The 27,925-nt window shown below is 41.5% G+C and overlaps 1 long non-coding RNA gene across 1 annotated transcript; it reads right to left on the reverse strand.

Annotated features, from left to right (window-relative positions):
* LOC143443689 (uncharacterized) lies at positions 1–27,902 on the reverse strand. Its single transcript, XR_013112871.1, has 4 exons — positions 27,775–27,902; positions 863–937; positions 226–344; positions 1–133 (listed from the first exon to the last, which is right to left on the reverse strand). It is a non-coding gene; the product is annotated as an uncharacterized LOC143443689 (long non-coding RNA).
* Between the last annotated feature and the right edge of the window lie 23 nt (positions 27,903–27,925).

The following is a 27,925-nucleotide window of genomic DNA, read 5'->3' on the forward strand; positions in this document are numbered from 1 at the left end:
GAAGGACAGGTGGAGGTCTTGGAGGGGTCACTTGGATCTGCCTTGGCTTGAACAGCTCAGCCTTTGTCACATTCTTCACCTACTGGGAGCATCTGACTCTCCTCCAACTGGCCAATTCCCGTTTTGTTTTTTCCTGAAAGAGTCAGGACACGTCAGAATATACCCTCTACTGTGTTCCCATACCGCTCAACATTATTTTCTGAACTTTGACCCTGATTTACTCACCTAATTCTGGTCACCATACCTCCCTCCACTGCAGCCCTCTGCTCTCTCTGTGCCTTTGGGGGAAGGGATTCTTCAGGTATTTAATCCTTGTGTCTCCAGCAGAGCAGCATGCTTGCACACTGAAAATGTTCAACACACATTGGAAGAATGAATTGATAAAGACCCTCCATCCTGGATGGAGACAGGAGGAGATGAGGCAGATGATGTCTCTTCTGCACAGGGCTTGGGATGCTAGCTAGCAACTTTTTATTCACACATTCTTGACCTATATTCTTATTCTTCTGTTGTATCAACAAAACTCAACTGTGAGTGTGCACACTCAGATCTCTAGGAGAAGGCTGAAGAGTCACGTCATTTAAAAATAAAACCAAGCTAACGACTATAAACCTAGTTTTTGAGGTAGTAGGCAGCCACCCCTGGATTTTCCTAAGGTCTCTTGGATGTAAACTATACAAAAAGGTTAGGAAGTTCCCTTTGCAGTACAATTAGGTCTGCAAAATATAAGCAAATGGCCATGGACAGCAATGCCAACAGGCCAGCTCTCTTCTTGGAGTTGGGCAGGGAAGAAGTTGCAGTTCCTGCTTTGCAGAGACTTAGAGGGAAAGGCATCCCAGAATTCCTTTAGCCAACCCCTTACCTAAGCTCTTCCTAGAAGCTGTTTCTCCCATGCATGCTGCCCTGGACCTTCTGCAGACTCAGCTGGGCTCCTGCACTGTGTGAAGAAAGTGTGTTACTCCGGTTTTGTAAAATCTTGTAAGAAAGATTGAAATGAGATTTTTTGAGTCAGGCCTGTTGGTGCTCCACATATTGGGAGGCTGAGACAGGAAGATCACTTGAGTCTAGGAGATGGAGAACAATGTGAGCAACACAGTGAGACTTCCCATCTTCAAAGAGAAAATCAAAGACAAAAACAACTGGTGATGGTGGCTTACAGTGGGTAGATGGAAACAGGAATCAAAAGTTCAAGGGTGTCCTCAGTTACACACTGAAGTCCAGGTGACCTTGAGGCCCATGAAACTCTGTACAAAAATGATTTTAAAATAATAATAATAATAATAAAGATATTTGCTTGGCTAAGGTTTAAGATATTTTAAAGATGTATTTTTTAATTTTATAATGTGTTTGAGTATTTTGCTTGTGTATATATATATATATATATATATATGTGTGTGTGTGTGTGTGTGTGTGTGTGTGTGTGTGTGTGTACTCTATGTATGCCCAGTGCAGGCAGAGGCCGGGAGAGGGCTTTGGGTCACCTGAACTGGAGTTAGGGACACTGTCACCTGCTCTATGGAGTGCTGGGCACTAAACCTGGGTCTCTTATAAAGGCAGAAACTGCTCTTAACCACTGAACCATTTCTTTAGCTACCAAAAATATTTTCAAAATAGGAGGCTCCCCTCTGTAACTATGCAACAAAATTCATGTTGCTTCTATACTGTGAAGTTAATTAGAAGACAATCAGGAGGTACAGCTAACATGTTTCTCCTCTCAAGATGAATGGGAAAACACCTGTGACAGATGTGCTTTATAATTTCAGACACGCACATGTTTGCCTGTAGCAATTAATCATAGTCTTTAGACAAGGCAGTCATCTATGGGGGATAACTTTAAGTATGGACCTGATTTTTTAAAGGAAGCGCTTTTCCTCTCTATAAATCAGTGGTTCTCAACCTTCCTAATGCTGTGGCCTTCTAATGCAGTTACTTCATTATTTTGTTGATACTTCATAAGTGTAATTTTGCCTCTGTTATGAATTGCAATGTAAATATCTGATATGCAAGAGGAGATCTGATGTGCCACCCCTGTCCACAGGTTGAGAACCACTACTGTAAATTAAAGCAACCCCCTTGCCCCAAAAAGTTAGCTAGAAACTCAGTTCCCTGACATCAGACGCAGGTCTGACAATGTTTACCTTGTGTGGTTATCATTTCTTATTCTTTGTAATTCTAGTCACTGGTCTGCAAATGTTCATTACCCATCTCCTTCAGCCATTAAAGTGTGAGCCCCACTTCTTCAAAGCACTCAAGGCTGATGCTGCCCTTCCTTACTGTTTAAAACTTGGTTTTGAGACCTATACAAGTCTACGTTTTTGTGTGGTGCTAGGGCCTCATGTGTGCTAGCTCGGCACTCTACCATGAGATATATGCCTAGTCCTAATTCCACATGTTGAACATGCCACGAAACCAGCAATTTTCTTCTCTTTCCATGGGGATGTAGCAAGGCTCATGCTGTTCCCAACATCTCCAAGCTTCCCGTCTGTGCATTTGCTTAGCTGTTAGTGCTGCAAATACTGGCTTTGGTACTTAAGTATGGGCTACCAAAACGTCTTAATGATTTCCTGTTTTGACTAGTGACCAGATGGACAGCCATAGCTGCCCTTGGCTACTTTGTGGGTTCTTTTTTCCGCCCTTCTCCACCCCTTTTCTTCCACTCTTTCAATCCCCCAACACTAGATAAGATAGGAAGGAAAAATAGAGGGGCAACAGGAGAGAGATCCCTGAATAAAGTCAGGGTTAGAAAGGGGGTGACATTATCCTTAGACTACTTCCTGCTGACTGGGGATAGGTGGGAGTTCCTTGGGGCAAGTTTGATCTTTACCATCAGGATATCTAATTTCTTCTTGTTGTTTCTTCTTTGTGTGCATGACTACTTAACAAACCACAACCAACAACCCACCCAACCTCTGGGAGCCCCAACATTTACATACTCTCAGAAAAGTTCCCAGAATTCCAAATGTCACAAGATTGCAGAAACTATCTGCAGCTGGCAAAGTCATGTACCTGCTAGAGCATGAGGCAAATCATAGTCAGCTGCTGTGGACAATCTGAAGCAGCCCCCATAGCCCACACATGGGATTAAAATGAAGACATAATAGTTCTATGTTTTTACCAAAATTGTCACTGCAGATAGCTTTTAGAGGAGAGAGCTTTGTATAAATGCCTAGCAACATTGAGCAGATCAGATACTCATGGGGGTGGGTTTACCCATCGGAGAGCCATCCATTGCACCTGTTTTTCCTATCTAAAGCTTTTCTGACTGGGGATGGGAATTTCAGTGTCTCCCCTAGGGGTACATTCCATCTCCAGACAGCTATAGTTAGAGCACAAACATTCTCTCCTTTTCCTCCCAAACCACCCAAAACCATAATTTCTACCTATGAGCCAATTCTGTCCATCAGAGCAACCTTTCCTAAGGACAACTTTCAAATGGCTGAATAACCTTAACTCTCCCCTCTGCTCCCCAGCCCTCCCTGTCTCTCTTTCTTTCCATGGCTTTGAATTCCTGTCTTGAATCAATCTTTCTCTCTCTTTTTCCCTCTCTCCCTCTTTCCCTCCCTCCTTCTCTCCCTCCCTCTGTCCCTCCCTCCCTTCCTTCCTTCCTTTTAGATAAACTAATGCCTCGTGTTTTGTGAAGTTCCTCACAACACTTTGAGCCCGTCAGTCTAAGCCCTTGGTTCCTGAGCCCTGCCTCCCTAGACACCTGGATTCTTCCACTTCATAGGAATGCAGGGAACAAACAGTCCCCCCACCCTTTCTTCTTCTATTGCCTTCCTCCCCCTTCTTGCCATAGTTTTTGTTTCCAAACACTTTGGGAAGAGAACCCAGATAAAAATGATAAAACCTCTAAAATTACAAGCATAAACATTTATGTTTCCAGGGTTATCACTTCTGACTCCTGAGAAAGTAAAGTTTGTTGCTTGTCAGCTCACTATCTGTGTCTAAACAAGCAGAACTCAGCAAACATCTGCTTTCCATTTCTTTATTACCACTGCTGCTGCTACCACTATTATTTTTATGTGTGTATGCACAAGTATACACATGAGTGTGGAGACCAGAAGACAACCTCAACTCTTGTTCCTCAGAAACATATTTTTGAGACTTGGTATCTCATTGGCCTGGCACTTGCCCATTAGGCTAGGCAGGCTAGCCAGTAAGCCCCAGGGATCTGTCTTTGACTCCAAGGGTTGAGATTACAAGCATGTGCCCACACACCTGGCTTTTTTATGTAGGTTCTGGGAATGAATCAAGCTCAGGTCTACCTGCTCATTGACTGAGCTTTGAGCTTTCTTCAATCTCTGGCCTCAGATTATATAAATCTACTCTTTCAAGAAAATAATTCTTCCCAGAATACAATTCAGGAAAAACAAGGGCTTTCATGGTGTTATCTACAAAGGCTTCCAGAATGCAATAAATCTCTACTAGGTTTGTCTTGTCAATCTCCTTTTGACAATTGTCTATTCCCCTTTGAGACTTCTAATGGATGTTTATTGACCAAATACTTTACATTCCATAGATTAAATAGTACAGGAGTTCAAGAGTTCACAAAGGTCAGTCTCGAAATAAGAGTTTGATGATTGAAGCTCTTGGGGAGTAGATTGAAAAATCTATAGACACGTGATCTAGGGTAATATCATTTGTGGAACAAGGAGAGAAAAAAAAAAAGACAAGTTTGTTTTGTGTTTAAGTGTAAGGATGAAAGGCCAGAGAACACAACTTGAAGGGGGAAGTGATCAATGTTTCAAGTGCCTCAGACAGCTTGGGTTTGATAAGGGAAGAAATAATTCCATTGTTTATTCTAAAATGTCATCAGTACCTTGGAAGGACAGAATCCAGATTGTAAGAGGAGGTGGGGGAAGACACATTAACTTCTCTTTATCTGCCTTGGGGTGTGTTACACTCCAACTGAAGCCCAAGTTCTAAGTGCTGTGTGTGGTCTGACTGATATGGTAAGCTGGGGTCTGATCACTTGGTGATCTACTTTGTATCTATGAATAGAACATCACACCATATTAAAGTTGGGGAGGAGGATATTTTGATTATTATCATTTTGGGGGGACAGTACCATGTACCACACCATTCAACAGACTCATATACAATATAATCTGCTTTTCCGTCACCTACATGACACTTTCATCTGTAGCAGAAAAAACTCATGACTTCCCATCCTGTGCTCCCATGGTAGAGATCCAAGCTTAGAACATTCTACTTAGCTACAACTTACATTGGTTAGTTTCATCTCTTTGTTCTAGCTTTTGGAAATCGTTGGCATGATTCTGTCATCTAGTATGTTAGCTATTCTCCTGATTTTATGTCTTCCATAGACTTATCGATTCACTTACTGTTGTTCCTATCCAAGTTAGCAATAATGTCAGTTCCCTTACCTTCAGGCAAGAGCTGGGAGGTAGAAAGTAGAAGATACGCCTGGGTCTGAAGCCAGTAACAAGTGTCAAAAGCTGACAACAGGTGTGAAGCTTAGGGGAATGACCTCCATACCAGAAGTTGTTCAAGGAGAGGAAGGGCATCGGCTAAGGAATCGTGTAGAACCCAGGAATAGAGCCAAATCACAACCTTGATGAAGAGATTTAATTTAAAGGACAGATCAAGAATCTAGAGAAAGTAAAGGATCACCAAAGATGCAGTAGGTTCAATGAAGGGAGTGAACAAACTGATGCAAACCTCTGGGGAGTTTGCTGGCTTTTATTTCCCCTTTCTCATATGCAAACACACAAGTCCTTCAAAATTCCAAAGGCTCTCAGATAAAGAAAAGCACGATACAAGACAGGCCTCCTAGCTCCTATCTAAGGGCATTAGGACCTTTGCCTAGATGCTCAGGTAAGCAACTCTGAATTCACTGCTTTCCAAGTATTAGATTATGGTGGTACACCACAGTACCTGGTGTGTCGTTAGTATTATTTTTAACATGTATTAGAGCTAAGACTGAAGAAAGAACTGAAGAATGATAAGGATGCAGCCACGACTCCTGTCCTCACTGGTGATAAGGCAGAATGCTGTAGCCAGTGGGAGAGTTCAGCATTATCAGAGATAATCATCCTGCTACCATGGGATTCAGTAATACCTAGATATTTATAGAGTGATGAAAACTTTTGTTCATATAAACACTTATTCCCAAATACCTATTGTTGTTGTCTTTGTGACTTTCAAGAGCTAGAGATACCCTAAGTGTCCTTCAGCTGGAGAATGGACAAGGGAGCTGAGAAACATCCATGGAACACTACTCAACAATAAAAAGGAATGCTTTACTGATAAGCCCAGGAACAAGAATGAGTCCCAGAGTAACTAGGAAGGGTGAGAAACAGCAGACAATATAAAAGCCTCCCTACTGTGTGACTGTTTTTTTACACAGTGTGGGGTAATTTGATGTTTAATCTGACTGTCAGTTCCCTTGAATTAAGACTTACATAGGAGATTAGTAAATTGCACCTTTGGGTATGTCCACAGGGACATGTCTAGAGACAATAGATTGGATTGTGACTCAATATATTGTAGATATATAAATGCTTCACAATCCAATTTTTTTTTTTTTTTTTTGAGTATCCCTGCTTGTCCTGGAACTCACTCTGTAGACGAGGCTGGCCTTAAACTCAGAGATCTGCCTGTGTCTTTCTCCCAAGTGCTGGGATTAAAGGTGTGGACCACCATCACCACCTGACATTTAATAAATATCTTAACTCTTAAATGGATTAAGATTTTGAGTAGATTACAAGGTGGCAGAATGAGGACGGTGGAGGCAAAATTGCAGGGAAAAGGCCATTGGAAACTTGTCATTGGGGCATATACCTTGACATACCCTCTTCCTGTTATGGCTCTGCTCTGCATCCTGTCTGCCACGAGATACATTACCATGCCCCATCAGCCCATGAGCTCAAACAAATCCTTCTTCTTTTTCTCCCAACTATTTTAGTAACAGCTGTGGAAAAGCAACTGATACCATGTAGTAGGTACTTTTCTGTTACTGTGATAAAACACAGTGACCAAGGTCAACTTAAGCAAGGATTTATTTTGACTTATATTTCCAGAGGTTTAGATGTCCATAAAGGTGAGGAAGGCAAAGCTACAGGAGCAAGAAGGTCCTGAGATGTGAGAGAGATCACATCTCACCCGCACACAGGAAGCAGAGGGCTCTAGAAGTGAGGTGAGGTTATAAGTTCTAATTCCACCCTTAGTGATGTACTTCCTCTCGCAAGAATGCACCTCCTAAAGGTTTCATAACCACCCTTAATCAACACTGCTGTGATGGCTATTTCTGGTTGTCACCTTGACTCTATCTGGAATGAACTACAATCCAGAACTGGAGGGCACACCTGTGACCCAGATCTTGAGGCTGTGAGACATACACTTCTGATCTGGATCTTGGCATGGAGATCTTGAGGCATAGTGGCCATGAAAAGCTTAGGCCCAGCCAAGATAGTACATATCTCTAATCCCAGGAGACTGAGGCAAGGAGATCTCTGAGTTCAAGGTCAGCCTGGGACCAAAGCTAGTATCACACACCTTAAATCTGGGTCACACTTTCTGTTGGAAGCCTACATAGGAACATTGGAAGAAGCAAGACTCACTCTTCTTCGCCTGCTTGCATTTCCTTGCCAGCACATCTCTTGGAACCTACTTCTACAGAAGATCAGCTGAAACAACTAGCCTGGTGGGACTGAGCAACTGCTAGATTCTTGGACTTCCCATCCACAGCTGCCCATTGTTGGGTTAGTTGGGCTACAGACTATATAGAGACATTCCATAAGTTCTGTAACTCAAGACCCCTGACTAATACAACTACCAACAGGGACCAAGTGTTCAAATACATGAGTCTATGGGGAATGTTTTTCATTCAAATCTCACATATACCAAGAAAAAGTAGATCATTGGTTGCTGACAGTTGGGATTACTACAGGGTCTAGCCATGAAGGGGCAGATGAAGAAATTTTGGGGGATGATTGAATTATTCCATATTTTGATTATGGCTGTGCAGTTGTCAATACTCATTAAATTATGCATTAAGAAGGTTAAAGGGTATAAAAGCATCCATTTTTCTTATATGTAAATTTACCTCAATAAATCTGTTTTTTTCAAGACAGGGTTTCTCAGTGTAACAACCCTGTCTGTCCTAAAACTCACTTTATAGAGCAGGCTGGTGAGAACTCACAGAGATCCACCTGCCTCTGTCTCCCGAGTATTGGGATTAAAGGCATGCTAAAATGTTTTAAAGAAAGTATTTAAAAATATTTTATACAATACACTTATTCTTTGAAGATTTCTACATGGATACAATGTATTTTGATCATATCCACCACCTGTTCTCTCCAAATCCTCCCAGGCCGACCACATTCTTCTCCCAACTTCTTCTTCCCTTTTTTTTTTAAAAAAAAAAAAAAAAAAAACAAAAAAAAAAACAACCCACTGACCTTAATTAGTGCTGTCCATGTAGTGTGGAGAGAATTTCTTGTGCACTGTATGTAACTATCACCTGTCAATAAGATGCTGTTGTCCTATGAGCTTAGGCAGGAAATAGGAGATGGGAGTTCCAGCGGAGAGATTGGGATTGTGGGATAGTCAGGGGCAGGAAAACTCACCCTGAACTCTGAGGAAGACAGTTGTATGAGCCTGAGGAGATGTAGCTAATAACATGGTGGGACTTAAACTACAATAAACGGGATGATTGAATTATGAGCTAATGGGAACAAGCTAGTCTCAGTCGTTGTTTTTGGAACTTCAGTGTGGGTGGAAAAGCCTGCAGTTACAAAATAGAAACACAGAGTGTAGTCAACCTACAGTGGCCACAACACCAGAGAAAATGACTCTCCCTTCTGCAAGTCATCAGCTGTCAATAACTCCTTAACAAAATGTGTCATGAAGCTCACCTCTTAGAAATAGTTTTAAATGCTCCTACAATTGTTAACAAGTAATTGTTAAATATATTATGAAACATTTATGTCATCTAGCATTGCATAGCAGTGTTGGACATTGTTCTACCTAGTAATAGTCTTCTCTATAGGGGAGAACCTACCTTAAAATCAACTTTCTTTTTGTTCTGTTTTGTTTTGTTGAGGAAGAGTCTTATTGTGTTGACTGGTTTTGAAGTTTTCATGCTCCTATCTAATTCTCCAGAGTTCTAGGATCCTAGCTATGTGCTTCCAAGCCCAATGAATCTACCTGTTCTTCAGTTAGAAGCCACCATTTTTATTTTGTACTCTCCCTTACACATAAGAGCATGGCTACACTCTTACCAGTAAGACACACTCACGAAACTCCAGTTCCAAAGACTTAGGAATTAGGAGTTGGTTGCCTATGGCAAATCTATTCTGAGTGTGGTTGCTCAGCAGAGTGATAGCCAGCCCTCACAATGGCAGTGACAGATATCCGGCAGTGTTCTTCCTTTAGAGTTGACAGCTTCTTTAAGTCAGGATCTTGGGCTTTCCAAGAACACATTTACATTCATTTAACTTTGAAATTAATTTCTTAAATTGTCCAACTGTCTATGGCCAAGAATAAAGGATGATAGAATACACATTACAAATCAAGTTTCCCCCAGACCTTGACCGTGTGGATAATGACTCTAGCATGAATATGGTGACTTGGACCATCATTGAGATCGTTTTGTCAGGTGATGTCGGTCCCCTCACTACTACACAAAGGAATGTCATTATCTGAAGCAAGGTAGAGCCTAACTATCTATAGGAAGTGGATCTGTGTCCTCATCCAGACTGCAGGGAAGAGAGGACAGATAACTGTCTTCTCCTGCTGCACTCTCCAACCTCACAGTTGTCACAAAATTCGAAACACCAAGAAAACCCATTTGAATCTCTCCTGTGCTATTTTGTTTTCAATATGTAGCAATTTTGGATGTATCAACTTTAGAGGGATGTGTTAAGAAATTTTAATAATGTGAGAAAACCCACAGTTGCTATGTTTTAAGAAATATTACAAGATGAGTAAATATATATACATAAAAAAAGAAAGAAAGAAAAAAAAAAAAAAAAAAAAAAAAAAAAAAAAAGCCTGAAGTTGAAAGACCAGACTGGACTGGAGGATTTTAATTGGTAGTTGTTGCTTTCTCTCTCTCTGCCACCGCATTTCCTGTGTCTCACAATGAAGATGTGTCACTCTGTGTTCTAGAAAATAATTTTTTTTGACCAGATATACTTTGGGTTTTGAATGAGTGAGTGTGGTGATTTGAATATGCTTGGCCCAGGGAATGGCACTACTAGGGGGTAAAGGCCTTGTAGGTGTGGCCTTGTTGGAGTAGGTGTGTTTCTGTGCTCATGGGCTTTAAGACCATTGGCCTAACTCTCTGGAAGCAGCCTTCAGATAAAGATGTAGAACTCTCAGCACCTACTGCCTGAATTCTGCCATGCTCCTGGCTTGATGATTACAGACTGAACCTCTGAACCTGTAAGTGAGACCCAATTAAATGTTGTCCTTATAAAAGTTGCCTTGGTCATGGTGTCTGTTCACAGCAGTAAAACTCTAACTAAGACAGTGAGTTTATTAGATAAATAGTAAGCCAATAAAATAATTGGTGCTCACTTAATAAAAATAAAAAGTAAGTGATGACAGATGTACAGATTGATAAATATGGATATCAAAATATTATTAGATCAAATGCTCAAAACAACCAGCAGAAATCTCCTGAGGAAAACTGTTAAGGCAATTAGCTGGTGCCCCATTGGGTAAAGCTTTCAAGTAAAAGAACAAACAAGAGCAGAGGAGCAAGGGCTAGTGAGTTGGATTAGTAGTTAAGAGCACTTGCTGCTCTTACAGAGGACCTGGGTTCAGTTCCCAGCATCCACTTGGTAGCTTACAGCCACGAATAACTTCAGTTACCAGGTTTTGATGCTATCTTCTGGCTTCTGTGGGCATCAGGCACATGAATGGTTCAAAAACATGCATGTAGGTATGTGCGCGCACGCGCGCGCGCGCGCACACACACACACAGAGAGAGAAAGAGACAGACAGACAGACAGACAGACAGACAGACAGAGAGATGGTGCTGTAGGAGCTTAGAGTTTTACATCTTGATTCAAAGGTGGCCAGGAGGGGACTTTCTTTTGCAGGCAACCAGAAAGAGAATCTGTTCCATACTGGGCAGAGCTTAAGCACCAGGAGACTTCAAAACCTGCCTACACAGTGGCACACTTCATCCAACAAGGCCACACCTCCTAATAGTGCCACATCCCATGGGCCAAGCATATTCCAACCACCACATCACCCAGGAAGAAATCTCAGTCCAAATGACTGTCTCACCTTCTCCTGTCCACTACTGCTGGATATTGTGAGGACCCAACTTGATGATGTTAGATGTTATCTCTACCTGTTCTTATGTGTTCATTTGCTTAGAAATCTCACATCAAGAGACACTGCTGCCAAAGGCTTATGGGACACTTCAGGTGGCTGCTTTAAAGGGGCTACCTCAGGAGGTTTCTGCTGGATGTTTATAAGTCCCTGGTTTGATGATAAACTTCGTGATTGTTTAAAAGATGATTTATGATGATGATGATGATGATGATGATGATTAATGCCCTAAGACAGGTGAACTCTCTTTTTCCCTATAAGTACCTTTGAATCATGAAATAAACAAAAGTAACAGTCAGAAATGGTTTACCTTCTAGCTATTTTGAGAATATAGTATTTTTACTCCTGAGCTTTTCCCTCCCTGACACAGAGTTTAGCGGGGTAGCCCCATACCCAGAGGAAGAGCTTAGAAGGACATGTTGAGACAAACATGCTTGAGGCTGTGTACAACCCTGCTTCTAAAACCTACTTCCTAGTGAGCTCAAACAAACACAACTTACCAATATACATTACAATAACAAATCAGGAAAAAAAGGACCATTTAGAAGTAATTAAAATATAAATTTTGTTTTCCCAGAATCACATAGGTTAAGGTATTCTTTTGGTGCATATACCTACACTCAGCCCCTTTAATAACGGTACATAACTAAGAGTGACCTACAAGAAGGGGAAAAAAAACCAGACAGCTTTGACAATTTAAAACTGGTTCCCTGGGGTGAGTGATACAGCTTAGAGATGGAACACTTGCCTAGGATGCATGAGGCCACATGTTAGATCCTCAGGAGCATAGAAACAAACAAATGACAAATGGACTTGTGGCTTCATGGAGGATCACTTGGCAATACTATTCTGAATGAATCATAGCCATGAATGAAAGATGAGAAAGAATGCAGTGAAATGTCCTATGGACTTGCCATAGCAGCTGCAATCATGAATTCACTGCAGCTCTAGGTACTCGCACAAGACCTGCCCGAGAACAAGCCAGTCGAAACGCCTGCATAGATGGGAGAGGGGCTCATGAGGGGCCTCCTGTAGCTGAGGAACCACTGGCAGTTGATGGCTTCTGGGGGAAGCAGTCAATTTTCCTTTGTGGGTAGGTTACCCAGGCTCCAGCAGATGACATCATAGTCATGTGTATGTGGACGGCATTAATCTGACTCAGTGAATTATTTAAGAGGAGGAGGAAGAGGAGGAGGAAGAAGAAGAGGAGGAGGAAGATGACGACAAAGAGGAAGAAGACACTAATTTGAGAGGAAGATGTGTTGGGGCAGCCACAGGGGAATTGGACGAGAGAAGTCAGGGTAAATATGATTAAAATTCTTTGTATACATCTATAAACTTTTCAAGGAATGAGTAATACATTTTTAAAACGTGGGTGACATTCTGCTGTTACCTCTCATCTTTTCTATGAGGCACCTGCCAAGCTGCCTTGCTAGCCCCCTCCTACCATGGGAAACCAGGCACCCAAACATGGCAAGATGACAGACTGCCCAGATGGGAAAAGGAAATGCCCAAGTTGTGTTCTAAGCTGTGCATTCCTGAGGACTCTCCCACACAGTCTGCTAAGAAAGACAACTTAGCCCATTTCCCTTCTTTGATACACTTTAAGAAATTAAACACACAAGAGGACTCATACAGAGAAAGGTGCCATGCTGTGAAAACACAACAGTGGTTCAAGTCTGAAAGCCACACCGAGTTTAAAATTTTTCACCTGCTTATCTTTTTGTGTCTAAACTACTTTTTTGTTTATGCCAAATAAAGTTTAAATCCACAAAACAGAGAGGTTACTCTAAGATAAAGTTATTGGAGTCTATTAAGGAGATGGTTTAAACATATAATCAAGAAGCATTTAAGCATTCTATGTTAAGTATTTCTATGAACGGAATACATTCAAAGATACTCTTTATAATTCAGAAAACCCATAAAAATGGGAAGAGTGTGCCTTTAAATTTCCTTCTCCTCACAATTACAAAATACTTATCATGGACTTTGCCACACTTAATTAAAACTGGTGACCCTTTACAAACAGCTGCCACAGAGACCTGCTTTGAAAAGTATTCATCCAGAAGCAGTGATGCTGCAGTCCAAGTGTTGGGAACAGGGACTGTTACACTTCATGCTTATCTCCTCGTTGTAGCTTGGATCTGAAACATCTCCTAAAGGGGAACTAGCCCTAAACCAGGCTGGCCTCAAACCCATAGAGATCTGTTTGCTTGGTGAGTTAAGCAAGTTATTAAGCCTCTTTGGGCCCAAGTTCGGCTATTTTTAAAAAGTAGTGGTGGTGCACATCTGTATACACAGCAGTCCTGCAGCAAGATTGGGGGTAGAGACAGGAGCGGGGCTGGAAGCTCATGGGTCATCTGTCCTGAAGTATGAAGAATAGCAACAGAATCAAGAGAGAAGCCACACCCAAGTTACCCATCAACCTCTACGTGTGCACCACAGAACTGTCATGTGTCCAATGCCTCCAACACACAAAATAAATGAATAATTATAAAACTTTACATAGAGGTCACCTCTTATATAGAGTTAATCAGTTGAAAAAAAGTCCCCAAGGCTTGCCACCTTACCACCAGCCTAAAAGTATCAGAGTCAGGGACCATTGCCTGAAATGAGTCATTTAAATTTAAATTGCTTCTCTCTAGTACTTGTCACTGCAACAAAGAGCCGAAACCATGCAAGGATTGGACCTAATTATGATCAAGAAAAAAGTCAGACATTGACAGTACAAAGGACAAATTTCTTCCCAGCGTGAGGAACGGTAATTAGACCAGTTAGACACGGGAAGTAGTAAGGAGAATAGCTAAACATTCATCACTGGAGAAAGCAAACCCAACAATCATAATCCTGGAAGTGAAAACAGTGATTTTCCATTGGTTTGGAGTTTCAAGGACTTTCAGGCGGTAAAGCATAAATCTTTATAGTCTTTGGAATAAATGTAGATGTTAGGTCTGGCTCTACCTCCCAGCTCCATGCTCCCAGAAACAGGACTCAGACTCAAAATATATTTACAAAGACCTTAGTCATATAGCTAGGCTCTACTCTGACTAGATCAGAACTTAAAATAACCCATTTATTGTAATCTACATTCTGCTATGTGGCTTGTTACCTGTGCTAAGGTACCATGTGTCTGTCTCCTCACATCCTCCTGTGTGAATCTTCCTACATCTGGCTCTATCCCAGAATCCTTTCTGCCTCCCAGATGCCCCACCTTCCATTTTCTGCCTAAGCCATAGGCCATAGGCTTTTTAATTGGCAGGTGATGCATCCATACAATACACAAGATATTCTCTCTACAATAGGACAAAGTGCTGTAGAACAGGCCCATTCACACCAGTAAATGTGGCCATCTATTGCTTCTCTTATATACTTTTAAAATCAGCATTGCTCAAAAGAACTGAGTCTTGCATAATCTAAATTTAATTTATTTCACGTTAAAAGTAAAAAGCAACAGGTATGAAAGTTAGTGGTGATAGTTTATTTAACCAATCTACCCAACGTGTTCATTTAAATGTTAAAAATCATTATTTTACTCCTTTTCAACTTACATTTTAATCTATTCATTTTGTGATGTGTGTGGATGCGTACAGGCAAGTATATGGCACAAGTGTGCATATGTGTGTACGTCAGAGGGCAGAGGACAGTCTTCAGGAGCTGACATCTTACATGTGGGTTCTGGGACTCGAACTTAGGTCATTAGGCTTGGAAGTAGGTGAGGTGATTTTACCTACTGAGCTATATCAGTGGCCTCATCTTACACTTTTTAACAAGGCTTTAAAATCTAGTATCTTGGAATAAAATCCAAAAGTATATTTACACTTACAAATTAACCATATTTCAAATGCTTGATGGTCACATGTCGTTAGTGACCACTCTGCTGGTCTGCATAGTTCTAGTGTATACCATTAATGAAACCATCAATCCACTTCATGGGAGTGAAAACAAAAACTTTACAAATCCATACAAATGGTTTCTAAACTCCAAGTTCCCTGGCATCCTAAGGGAATGAATGTGTAGGAGAAAGAGATCTGTATAACAAACACACGTCCATGTCCACGCTTCCTTGGATGACAGTACGCATAAGTTCCATGCTCTCTCGCAAAACCTATTATTAAATATATCAAACAATTTTGCAAGCTGCTAAGCTTTCTTATCAACTTCTAACAGACTCCCCCTTTCCAGAGGCGGAGCAAGAAATAACTGTCCTGCAGGTTGTTTACGTGACTGCAGTGTTCCAGGAGCCCCTGCTAAGACCAATACTATAGTGTTTACTGTTTACTACCTGCCTCTCTCATCACCGTGGGACTTGGATACTCACAAGGGAAGCTGCCTGCAGCTCTTCCAGTAACACATTCTCTCTGCACAGCTCACACACAGGAGAAGAGAAAGGGAAGTCGTGGCGATAAAAGCGGTTCCTTTCTCAACTATTAGGCTTTCCCAGTAAAAAATAACGAGTGTAATATATATTAATACTTCTCCACGAACCCACTATTTATCTGCTGTGCTAGGAGTTTCAATGGACAAGCTATGTATCATAATATTTTAATGGGATTGCTTTTCACAATTATCCTATTTTTTTTAAATCCATGAGTGTATCACAAATTCCTACCTGCAGCTTACTAAGCAAACATGGCTGAAGGACAGCAAACAAGGACTTGGCATGATAACCAAGTGACTCCCAGTGACTACCGTTCTCCTTTCAAGTTACAGAATCCCTTGAGCTTAAGGTTGGGCACATTCATGCTCACTGAGAATCAAATCCCAAGCCTTGTCACTAGGTGTGACCAATTCATAACTCCATAATATCCATTCAAAAAGGGTATGAGAAAAGTGACAGGTGCAGCTTCTCCGTTCATATCCCTCTCAAAGGACTCTGCTGAGTTCCTCTCTCCATTTTGTATCTTCAGGCAGCCTGGGTGTTTTGTGACACTGGTGAGCTGGTCATCTCAGAAAGCCTTTCAGTTAACCAAACAAGGACCTGAGTTCCTAGATCTTGGAATGGATTTGCCTGCCGGCCCTAGATTGCCCACTCGATTCTAAACATTGCACTGATTTGGACTCTGAAGAATTTTAGAGTGGAAAAGCTTAAACCTTTATAGCCTTTGGGACAAGACAAAGTGCTGTGGCTTAGGCCAATGTAAGCTTGTAAATGTGGCGTCTGTCATTTCTCTTGTGTAGCTTCTAAATCAGCACTGGCCAACAGAAATGAGTCTCACGTTATTTAAAATGTATTTTAATACACACATGCATGCACACACACACATGAAACAGCTTTAAATGCTAATGTTTCTGTGATGGTTAATAGGCACTCTTGTGAGGAATTGTCTAGATTAAGGTTAGTCTCTGAGAACGTCTGTTGGATTATCTTGGTTACATTGATTTATGTGGGAAGATTCCCATGAACTGAGTTAGACCATTCCCTGAGTCAGGGATCCTAGATTATATAAAGTAGGAAAGGCAAGCTGAAAATTAGCATGCATTAGTTCACTGATCTCTACTCCTGACTATGGATGAAACATGACCAGTTCCCTTGGTTCCTCCTGCTGTGACCTCCCTGCCGTGATGGCTTGAAACCTGGAATTATAAGCCAAACAACCCTTTTCTCCCTTAAACTGCTTTAGTTGGAGTATCTGATCATAGTAATGGAAAAATAAATAAAGACATTCATCATATCCGCCCCCCACACACACCCAAAAAACAACCCAGGGTTCTCTGTGTACTGGAACTTGCTCTGTAGATCAGGCTGGCCTCAAACTCACAGAGATCCACCTGCCTCTGCCTCTACCACCCGGCAGACACTCACCATCTTGGACAAGCTGATATCTTTGGAGTCTTTTTCTTCCAGAACATTTTTTTCCCTTTAAAAAACTCCTATGACTACCAGCTTTAAGCAGATTGTTAGTATTAAATGATACAGTTAAGCACCTAAGATATATTTCTTTAAATTAAAAGGAGTTGTCAAAGGGTCATTATATCTATACAACTCACTGAACATGGAGAAGTCAAGCTGGTGCCTACCTAGACTCTTCCACCTCTACTGACTAGTGTTCATGGTACTGTAAGGTACAGGCCTTACATAACACTGGAGAAGGTACTCTATATGCCACCAATTGACCTATAAATCCTGCAGTCTACAGTGGTATCTTGCCTGCAGGATACACTGGCAATAGTGGCACAAAGGTTGTGGAAGTAACCAATCACTCCACTCTCTGCTTAGATTTAAGGCCCACTCTGTGAGCTGGAACCCATGCCTGAGACTGTTTTCACGGCCAAGAACTGGAGACTAGATAGGCCAAGGACTTAGAGGAAAACTAAATGCAAATGTTCTGCTAAAGGTATGTAGCAATAAAAGGATTCCTCATGACTCTCTGCTATACCTATAGATCGGCCATCATCAGAGAAGCTTCCTCCTGCAGTAGATGGAACAGCATCAAAGACTCACAAGGCGACAATGCACAGAGGGAGAGACTTTGGAATCTTAGTCCTAAATGGGATGTCTCTATCAAATCCTTCCCAATCAGGGATCAGGGAGCTATGCAGAAGAGGAGGCAGAAAGACTGTTAAGAGCCAGTGGTGATGGAGGACACCGAGCAAACTAGGCCTTCTAAACCCAGCAGGACTGGCTTACATATGAATTCACGGAGACTGTGGCAGCACTCACAGATCTGGGCCAGAGAGGGTCCCAGAGCTGAGAGAGGAAGTGGACACAAGCCCCCCATCCCTAACCCAGAAGCTACAATCACCCCTAAAGGAAAAAATAGTTTTCTCCAATGAAGTCTCACCACATATACAAATCACTCTTAAAGGCAGGCCCCATGTCTGGCTGTAGATGCTAACACAAAACAAACTCAGTGGTATTTTTGAGGTCCCTTGTCTATAATGCTTTGTCTGGGCATTATTTAATTTCTTGTCTTTCTTTTTCTTTCTTTCTTTCTTTCTTTCTTTTTTCTACCCCATCCCTTTACATGTCTTTTGCATATATATTATGGTTTCTGAAGTTTTATCTTTATGGGATTTCTGTGTCAAACAGGCACCTCAAATTCATCATGCCCCAGCTGAACTCCCCTGTTCCCTCCTCCCGATCCCCACCCCCACCCCCACCCCGTGGCCACTCACCCTACGGGTTTCATTGTTGTGAGTGGAATAATCATTTAATCACTTGCCTAAGTAATAAAGATGTCAGGGACTCATCCCAAATTGCTACTTATAACAAGCGTTTGTTGAATACCTAAAGTAATGAACAAATGAAAAAACCGATCGAATATGGTGAAGACAACAGGTGGTGACTGTTGAGGGTAACGTAATCCTGTTTTTAACTCTGCCCACTGTAGACTATTTATTATTTACTAGCTTAAGGGACAGCGCCAGGTACAGATTTCATTAAAGATTGAAATTTGACAGTCTTTTCAGGAAATTAAGGAGCAGAGTTGGTCAGAAAACAGTGTGTTTCCGTGACATAAATATAATTTATCGAAATTTATTAGTTTGACTCCATGAATAAGAGACGCTCAAATGTCAGTGGCTCCTGTGGGATCTTGTTCCTTACCGTCGCCCTCAAAGCTCTCAGCACGGCTTATACACAGTAGCTATTGAAGGTGATTCAGGAAGGCGGGACAGCTTTGAGTTTTAGGTCATTAAATTTGGCAGTATCATCTCCCCTGCACCCTCTTCACTTTTTATCTGCGTTACGCTGGTGGCACACATCGGTGGCTTTATGATTTCTGCGCATATCATAGACCCTATTAAAGAGATCTCGCCCTGACCCATCTCCAGACTCTGAGCCTTATAATTGGGAGGAGAGTAAATAGTTCATAACGGAGTTAGTAATAGTTCATCATTTAAAAAGTCATTTAGAGGCAGTGTAAATATCTTATAGGCCAAATAAATATTATGAGTGGTATAAAGTTTATATTGATCTCAACATTTTGTTGTGTGTGTGTGTGGGGGGGGGGGGTTCATCTGCATGTATTCTGTCCACCACATGTGTTCAGTGCCCCTAGAGGCTTGGAAAGGATGTTGTGACACACCACACTGGTGCTGGAAATTAAACCCCAGTCCTCTGCAACAACAAGACCTGTTCTTAATGCCGTCTCTCCAGCCTCCATTTTTTTCCTTTTTAAATATGAGAGCAACAAGCTCAATCTTCAAATAAACTTTAGAGTTTTGCTGTCATTCTCTTTTTAACTTTTTTTTTTTTTAGATTTTGTTTTCCCTTTTCCCTTACTTCCTCTCGCTCCGGCCCCACTTGCTCGGTATGAGATACTTCCCCCACTCTGAGGTTTTTATTTATGTATTATATGTGAGTACACTGTAGCTGTCTTCAGACACCCCATAAGAGGACATCAGATCTCTTACGGATGGTTGTGAGCCATCATGTGGTTGACTGGGATTTGAACTCACGACCTCTGGAAGAGTAGTCAGTGCTCTTAACCGCTGAGCCATCTCACCAGCCCCTTGCTGCCATTCCCAAGGCAGAAGGGAATAAGTTAACTCATGGGAAGTAGTGGTGACTCCAGGTCCTGGGTGGTCGAATGCTGCCTCAAAGCTAGATTGCATGAATTTGAGACCTAGTTCCTCTATGGGAGGTGAGGGTCTCTCAGAATCTTACTTTTTCTTCTGGAAATGAGACACACAATAGCATTTACAGAGACACTGTTAGCGGATAAAAACAAAGTACGCCATGCAGAACTATTTTGTTTCCTTATTATTCTACGAGAGAAAACACAAGAGTAGAGGGTAAGGGGAATGCTTGTCTAGATGAGAAAAGAATGGACAATGAGAAAAGGTAACAATTTCTTATCTACTCCGCTGGAAACACACCGATGGCTACGATTGCACTCAGGGCATCAAATATCCAGAGAGTGTTTTCACCACCAAAATTAAGCTTATTGTATTAGTATTTATTTATTTATGTTTTTTTCTGAGACAGGATCTACTATGTAGTCCTGGCTGGCTTAGAACTCACTTTTGTGTAGACCAAGCTTCCTTCTAGCTTGTGGTGATCCTTCTGTCTCTGCCTTTTGAGTGCTGAGATTATGGGGGTAAGGTATCACTCCTGGCTTAGTAAATATTTATTAAATGATGTATGTATACCGAGGATTGTTTTAGCAAATAACAAAAAGGTGCTTTTCCACAACCATTTACATAGAGTCTGCAATAAAATAATCTTTTTGCATATATTTTTGTTTTTAATGGTGATTTCCAGTCCTCTGAAATGAACAGTAAACTCATTATTTATTGTTCATTAAATTGTAGAAAGCAATTTTATTAGAAAGTGTTTTTTACTTCTTGGCCTTGGGAAGGACTTTATTCTGGAGACTTGTGATTTAGAGTCAATAGGCACACATTTCACACAATATTGTACATTAAATATTGTTTAATGATGGATGGGCAAGCATCCAGCACATTGATGGTAGTGCCACCCATGGGCTGGTGGTCCTGGGTAGCATAAGAAAGCAGGCTGAACCAGCCACGGGAGCAAGCCAGTCAGCAGCACCCCTCCATGGCCTCTGCATCAGCTTTTAGCATTTTTGCTCAGGAGACTTCGTTTCCCTTGCAGACCATGTTAACTAACTCTGACTAGCCATTCTCCCCTGCTCTTTCACCACATAAAACCTTCCTGTAGTTTAAAGAAGAAAAATGGGTCTAACCAAATCTATGGTTCATGGTAAAAAAAAAAAAATTATGCCCAGAGCATTTCTGGCTGTCCAGTTCAACTCACTGATCTTTTCCAGTGTCCCCTCTTTTTAAAGACTTACTTTTAATGGTATGTGTGTGTGTGTGTACATGTGAACACAGGTGCCTGAAGAAGTCAGGAGAGGGTGTTGGTGGAGAATTGAAGCTGGAATTATAGGCTTCTGTGTTCTACCTGCCTCGGGTAATTGTTTCATGGTTGTGACTTCATGGTGTGTTTCATGGTTGTTTCAGGTCATGAAAGGACAGAACCTGGGATTTAATCAAACTCATATAGGCTGTGTGTGGTACCTTGTCATTGCCTGCCAAGAGAAATTAGCCTGAGACTTGTCTTGTTAACTGGTTATGACATGGTCACATAATAGTTAATTTTCTCCCTACTCCTACAATTTGGCTGCTATAATTATTTGCTGAAAGCAAGCTAGTAGTTTTGTATGATTAAACTGTGTCCTAGTTAAGGTTTCTACTGCTGTACAGTAAAATACTATAAAACAAACAAACAAACATCCTGACCAAAAGCAATTTGGGGAGGAAAGGTTTATTGCATTTTACAGTTTGCAATTCATCATCTAGGGAAGTCAGGGCAGAAACTCAAGGCAGGAACCTGGAGGCAGGAGCTGATGCAGAGGCCATGGAGGGGTGCTGCTGACTGGCTTGCTCCCGTGGCTGGTTCAGCCTGCTTTCTTATGCTACCCAGGACCACCAGCCCATGGGTGGCACTACCATCAATGTGCTGGATGCTTGCCCATCCATCATTAAACAAGAAAATGTAGCTGAGAGGTGGCAGCCTTTATTTCCAGCACTCAGGAGTTAGAGGCAAGCAGATCTTTGTGAGTTTGAGGCGAGCCTGTGTACAGAACAAGTTCCAGGACAGCCAGGGATACACAGAGAAACCTTGTCTTGGAAAAACAAAACCAAGCCGGGCGGTGGTGGCGCACGCCTTTAATCCCAGCACTTGGGAGGCAGAGACAGGCAGATTTCTGAGTTCGAGGCCAGCCTGGTCTACAAAGTGAGTTCCAGGACAGCCAGGACTACACAGAGAAACCCTGTCTCGAAAAAACAAAAAAAAAACAAAACAAAAAAACAAACAAACAAACAAACAAACAAAAAAAAAAAACCAAACCAAAACAAAACAAAAAACCCAAAACCAACCACCCAAACAAAAAAGCTCCCCAAGCTTGCCCTATGATAGGGGCATTTTCTCAATTGAGGTTCCCTCTTTTTAAACACCTCTAGCTTGTCAAATTCACAGAAAACTAGCCAGCACAAACTGTGTGTAACAGTTATTTGACACTTTTAAACAAATCAGATTCATATCTGAATTCTCTGCTCAATTCTTCTGTAATTTACATTGAGAAAAGTACAACCTAAAACTGAATCTTTGAGAAGCTGGGTTATGCACAATATAGGTCTCAGGTGTATAAGGTATCTTATTCACATTCTATTCAAAGTTCAACAGTCAGGAGTAGGCACAAGGCATAAGTATATGAACAGACATGTCACATACATTGGAAATGATCCCAAGTGGCACAGGACATACAGAATCCTGGGGACCCTAGCCCCACAAATTGACCGTAAGCCCCCTGCAGAAGGGCTAGGAAGGCTCCAAAGGTAAAACTTCCTTATCAATTACTTGTACAAATGCTCAGTAAAACCCACCAGTCTTTAGCGAAACTGCTGTGCATAACTCTTGTTATGGTTTGTATATGCTCTGCCCAGGGAGAGGCACTATTAGAAAGAGTGGCTCTGTTGAAGTAGGTGTGTCACTGTGGGTGTGGGCTATAAGACCCTCATCCTAGCTGCCTGGAAGCCAGTATTGTACTAGCAGCCTTCAGATGAAGATATACAACTCTCAGCTCCACCTTCACCATGTCTGCCTGGATGCTGCCATGTTCCCACCTTGCTGATAAGGGACTGAACCTCTGAACCTGTAAGCCAGGCCCAATTAAGTGGTGTCCTTATCGGAGTTGCCTTGGTCGTGGTATCTGTTCACAGCAGTAAAACCCTAAGACAGCTCATTATCTGATGCACAGAAAAAGATGATGAACTTTAAAAGGGCGGTGGTATCTAAAACCACATCTCTTAAAGTTTGAAGTTTAAATCCTGTATTTGGAAGTGATAAATTGATTTCTTAAGGAGATTAATCATGTGTACACACATATACACATATAAACATTTACACAAGCATGCAACATATACTTACAAGAGTGGGGGGAAAACCCTCATGTTGGGGCTAGAGAGATAGCTCAGCAGTTAAAAGCACTAACTGTTCTTCCAGAGGACCTGAGTTTGGTTCCCAGCAATCACATGGTGGCTCACAACCATCTGTGACCCCAGTTCCAAGGGGTCCCATGCTCTCTTCTGATGTCCATGGGAACAGACATATATGCAGACAAACACTCACTCACACAAAATCACATAGAATCCAGAGAGAGAGAGAGAGAGAGAGAGAGAGAGAGAGAGAGAGAGAGAGAGAGAAAGCAAAAGTTCACAAGACCTTCTAACTATAGACGGTCTCCAACTGCTCTTACAATTCTAAATGCCTTACAGTGAGGTCACATTTTCTGTGTAGCTCACAGAGTAGCATGGAGGTCCAGGTGGGTTAGGATTTTGGACAGGAAGGCTACAGTTAGCAGAACAAGGTAGTGGATAAGATTTGTGGCAGAGATTAGACCCAGGGCTGTGGGCACCTACACCCACCCATGGCTCCTACTTTCATTGTGGCAGCTTTCCCATTCTATTCCATAGTCATGATAAATATCAATAAGTACTATTTATTGAGCTGTTCTGAATTTTTCTTTTCTTTTTCTTGAATATTTTTTATTTACATTTCAAATGTTATCCCCTTTCCTGCCCCCCAACTTCCCCTCCCCCTGCTTCTATGAGGGTGTTCCCCCACCTACCCACCCTCTCCTGCCTCCCTGCCCTCACATTCCCCTACACTGGGGCATCAAGCCTTCCCAGGACCAAGGGCCTCTGACGTTTGTTTTCTACATAATGTGCACACACATTATTTCATTATCGTCACAAGAGCCCTAGAAGGTACAGATGCCAAGTCACGAGCACTTCCCAACGTGCTGTGAAACCAGCCTTATTTTACAAGCAGAAATGCTAAGACACAAAGAATTTTAATAGTTGGCTTATGTGAACATGACTAAAAGGTAGTAGAGCAATGGCTCAGAATTATTGTTCTTGGCCTCTAGGGTGCCGGAGCTGGAAGCTATTGAGCAGTACTGAGTTAAATTCTGTGGCTACTCTAAACTGGTGAGAACCAGATTGGTGGTGTAACATGAGGTTGTAAGCCCCAAGAAAGAACAATGAAAACTGGGCCTCACCTCTGATAAAGAGAGGACATGGAAAATGGTTACTAAAAGAACAAATATTTCCATCATGTATTATTACAAATGACACTAAAAGAGCAAATGATACATCTTGTATCATTACAAATGATTCATCTTGTATCATTACAAATGATACAGGAGCCTGTCCTGGTGTCAAGAAAGGAGCGATCGAGTGAGATCTGAAGTGCTCTGAAGGTCTCAAATCATTGCTGACAGTGACTCATCTGAATTCCTCATTCCTTTTCTGGGATTTGGATAAGCCAGTCAGCCATTCCGGGAGACAACCCATAATATTTACTGAGTACTTTTCATGAAATACACCTTCTGGAGCCTTAAAGTCCCAGAATGTAAATGCAGAATAAATGTTGCCTTGATTTAATATACACAGGCTTGAGTTCACAAGAAGAAAAGTGTCCTGTAAATTCCACATTATCAACAGATGGGAATATTGAAAGGAGAAGGATGGGAAGTCATTTGGGGAATGCTACAACAGCCACTTCCAAATCCTATTTTAGGAATATGAGCCCCGTAGAATTAAAGACTATAGGGGCAACTGCTGCTCTGTGACCAGTCTTGTTCAGCTGCCTTCAGTCTCCGGGGACTCTCCTTGAGTCCTAATAGAGTTGAAGTGGAGCCTCTCCCTGTGTCCATATGGTTTCTACCCACAATTCTTTGTAGCCTTTGACACATCCAGGCAGGAAAGGGAACAGACATATTTGCATAAGATACAAGGCTATGGAAACAAACTCTTAGCCGGTTAAAGGGCACCACTTTATAAACTGCCCTTATCATTTTTAATGGGCTCTACACATCTAAAAATCTGTTTTACATTCTTTAAAAAGTCCTTCTCTCTTATTCCCCTTGGGTGCTTCCCACTAATATTGTCTTTTTCTGTATAACTCCGACTTCTCCAAATTAACTTCCATACTATTTAAAAAGATTACTCATGTATAAGTTTTAAAACTAACAAATGTAAAATTTCCCAGGAGTCCATAAATTGGCAATTAGCTCATAATTTCTATTCCCATTAAAGGGTTAAAATGGGATCTACTCTGAAATGTACTTTTGTGAGTGTATTTCCATCATGAATATGAATTTCCAGCTTAGAAATGCTAACTTTCAATACTTTTTAGGTCACACCAGACTTTCCTATTTATGATATTACAGAGGCTAGTAAAAAATGGACTCAACTATTGGCTAGAAGTTGAATCACAGAGGGAGGAAAAAGATGCTTATTATTCAGTGAGTCAACAAAGAATGTGTCCTGGCTGCTCATTATACTCTTTAAAAATGCAGTGTTAGCTTAGAGACAAGCAAAAATGCAGCAAAGATAAACACTGAGGCCAGGACTTCCTATTCATATGTCGTTTCTTTAACAAGATTACTAATGTCTTACTGAGACCCAAAGACTCAGAAGTCTTTATGGTTACAACATCAAGACTTAAAATAATAATAATGATAATAATAATAAAACCAACTGGGTTATTGTCAATAACTGGTTATTGTCACTTCAAATAACTGACTTGGAAATACATCTGAAAGTCATTGGGTATTTTTCTACTTTGTTCTTCGTTTTCAAATACTAGATGATTGGTGTTGACCTTTAGCTTGTTCTGTTCTCTATGCCACATCCACACCAGCTCAGAGGTATTTATTTACTTAGCTAACTTCATCAGTAAGGCTGCCAACCAGGATCCGGGATGGCAGCAATGCAGGATTGCAGGTTTGTAAAAGGGACAAACGTCATTCAGAAATGAGCTCACGTGGACAGTATCCTTATGAGTGCAGGGAAAGATCAGATTATTTCCACTTTATCATGAGGAAACTGAAGGAATAAGAAAACAATACATTTAATACTTCCCGAACATATATAGTGGGGGAGACACAGCACTAGGCCTTTTAGAATAATCTGGTTATTTAGAAACATGCCGGTTAATACCCTTCAAATGATCACAATCTAGTGCACGTAAAACTGCACTAATAAAAACACAGAGTACAGTGGAAGAGCAGGAAGGACGGTGGCTTGAGGGTTCTCTGCAAGGTTTAGAACTGTCTTGTGGGGATGGAATCTAAGCCAAGTCTTAATGGCTTGTGGGTGTGGGGCAAAGACTACAGAATAACAGAGGAGATAGAAGAGCAAAGATAAAGAAAGTACATAGTGTGAGAATTTCTTTCGTTTGTCGCCTAGAACTTGAGGGCAAGGACAGATGGAAGGCAGAGAGGAGGAATTCGGAGGGTTTGCAAATTGAATGTTTACTCTGGGGCGGTGTAGAGGAGACTAGGGTGGGAGTGTCCTCACTTGGGCTGTTGCCACAGTTCAGCAAAGAGATAATGAGAGCTGCAGCTACACAAAAGTGGACTAGAAAGGCAAAGGTCTGAAAGACAGTAGAGACACGGATCTGGGTGATTTAGCCACTGATTGGACACTAGGGAAGAAGAGGGTGAGTAGACATAGGTATGAAGCATTAAATAATTTTACACTTGAGTTTCTCTTGGACCAGACAAAAAGGAAATTGAATGTAAGGCTTGATGATCAGGACAGATACAAATCTAGAAATCAATCAGAGAAGCAAGGTGGCTGAATCGGTGGCAGAAATCACTAAAGAATAACCCCTAGAGTACAAAGGGTTGAAACAAAACCTCCTGTTTTGGGGAGAGGAGTGAAGGAAGGAAGGTTATTTTGTAACCTGGATGGTCAGAAAGATAAGACTTAAGTGGTGAGGCATTAAAAGCAAGAGGTTTCGGGCAGCTCGATACTGCTGAACGAACAAATGCGAAATTTACTGTGACCACAGAGGTCATATCTAAGCTCAACTCTGCAGCCACCTGCTGAAGTAGCATAAAGGAAAGAAATGTGCTTTTGCAAGAGAAACCCACTTGTCATTTTACCAACAGTTAGCCTGCCAATCAGCCATTGCAACTTATTACAACATCCAGTCTTCACTAAATTGAAAAAAAAAATCACTTTTGCATTGTACACTTATTTCCTTCATGGACTTTTAAGATAACAATTATTAATCACGTCTCTAGCTTTGGTTGCCCTCCTTCATTTTGAGGGTCCTGCTTAGTTGCTGGGACTACTGAACTAGAGGTGTAATCCAGGAGTGAGAATAGTGTTTGCTAACTTCCTCAAGCCTTTGTGCAAAAGTTCAAGCGACGTGTGCAAAAGTAGAAGGATGATATATACATATTAGAGTTGAGTATATGCGCTAATGAAAGTAAACCTTTCACATGGTTCAGTCGTCAAAGGTTCGAGTCATTTTGCTGATGTTCATTTGCTTGCTTTTGTTTTGTTTTTTTGTCATTTCCTCGAAGGGCAGAAGAATATTCGCACTGTGCCCCAAGGCATTCGGTACGGATCTGGGGACAAGTCTCATTCTGTCAGCTCTCAGGAAAAACATCTTCAGGAAGACAGTGGCAAAGAACTTACGAGTCCCAAGGACTGGGCAGCCCACTGACGAGGTAGGGTTGGCCAAAGGTCCTGCGAAACGTAGAACGCCTGGAACCTGCGTGGCCTTTACAGGATGGGACTACAAGTCCCAGAACGCTGGGAGCTACTAGGCAGAAATTTAGTAAGGCGC

This window comes from Arvicanthis niloticus, chromosome 10 (genome assembly GCF_011762505.2).
Source record: "Arvicanthis niloticus isolate mArvNil1 chromosome 10, mArvNil1.pat.X, whole genome shotgun sequence".
NCBI lineage: Eukaryota > Metazoa > Chordata > Mammalia > Rodentia > Muridae > Arvicanthis > Arvicanthis niloticus.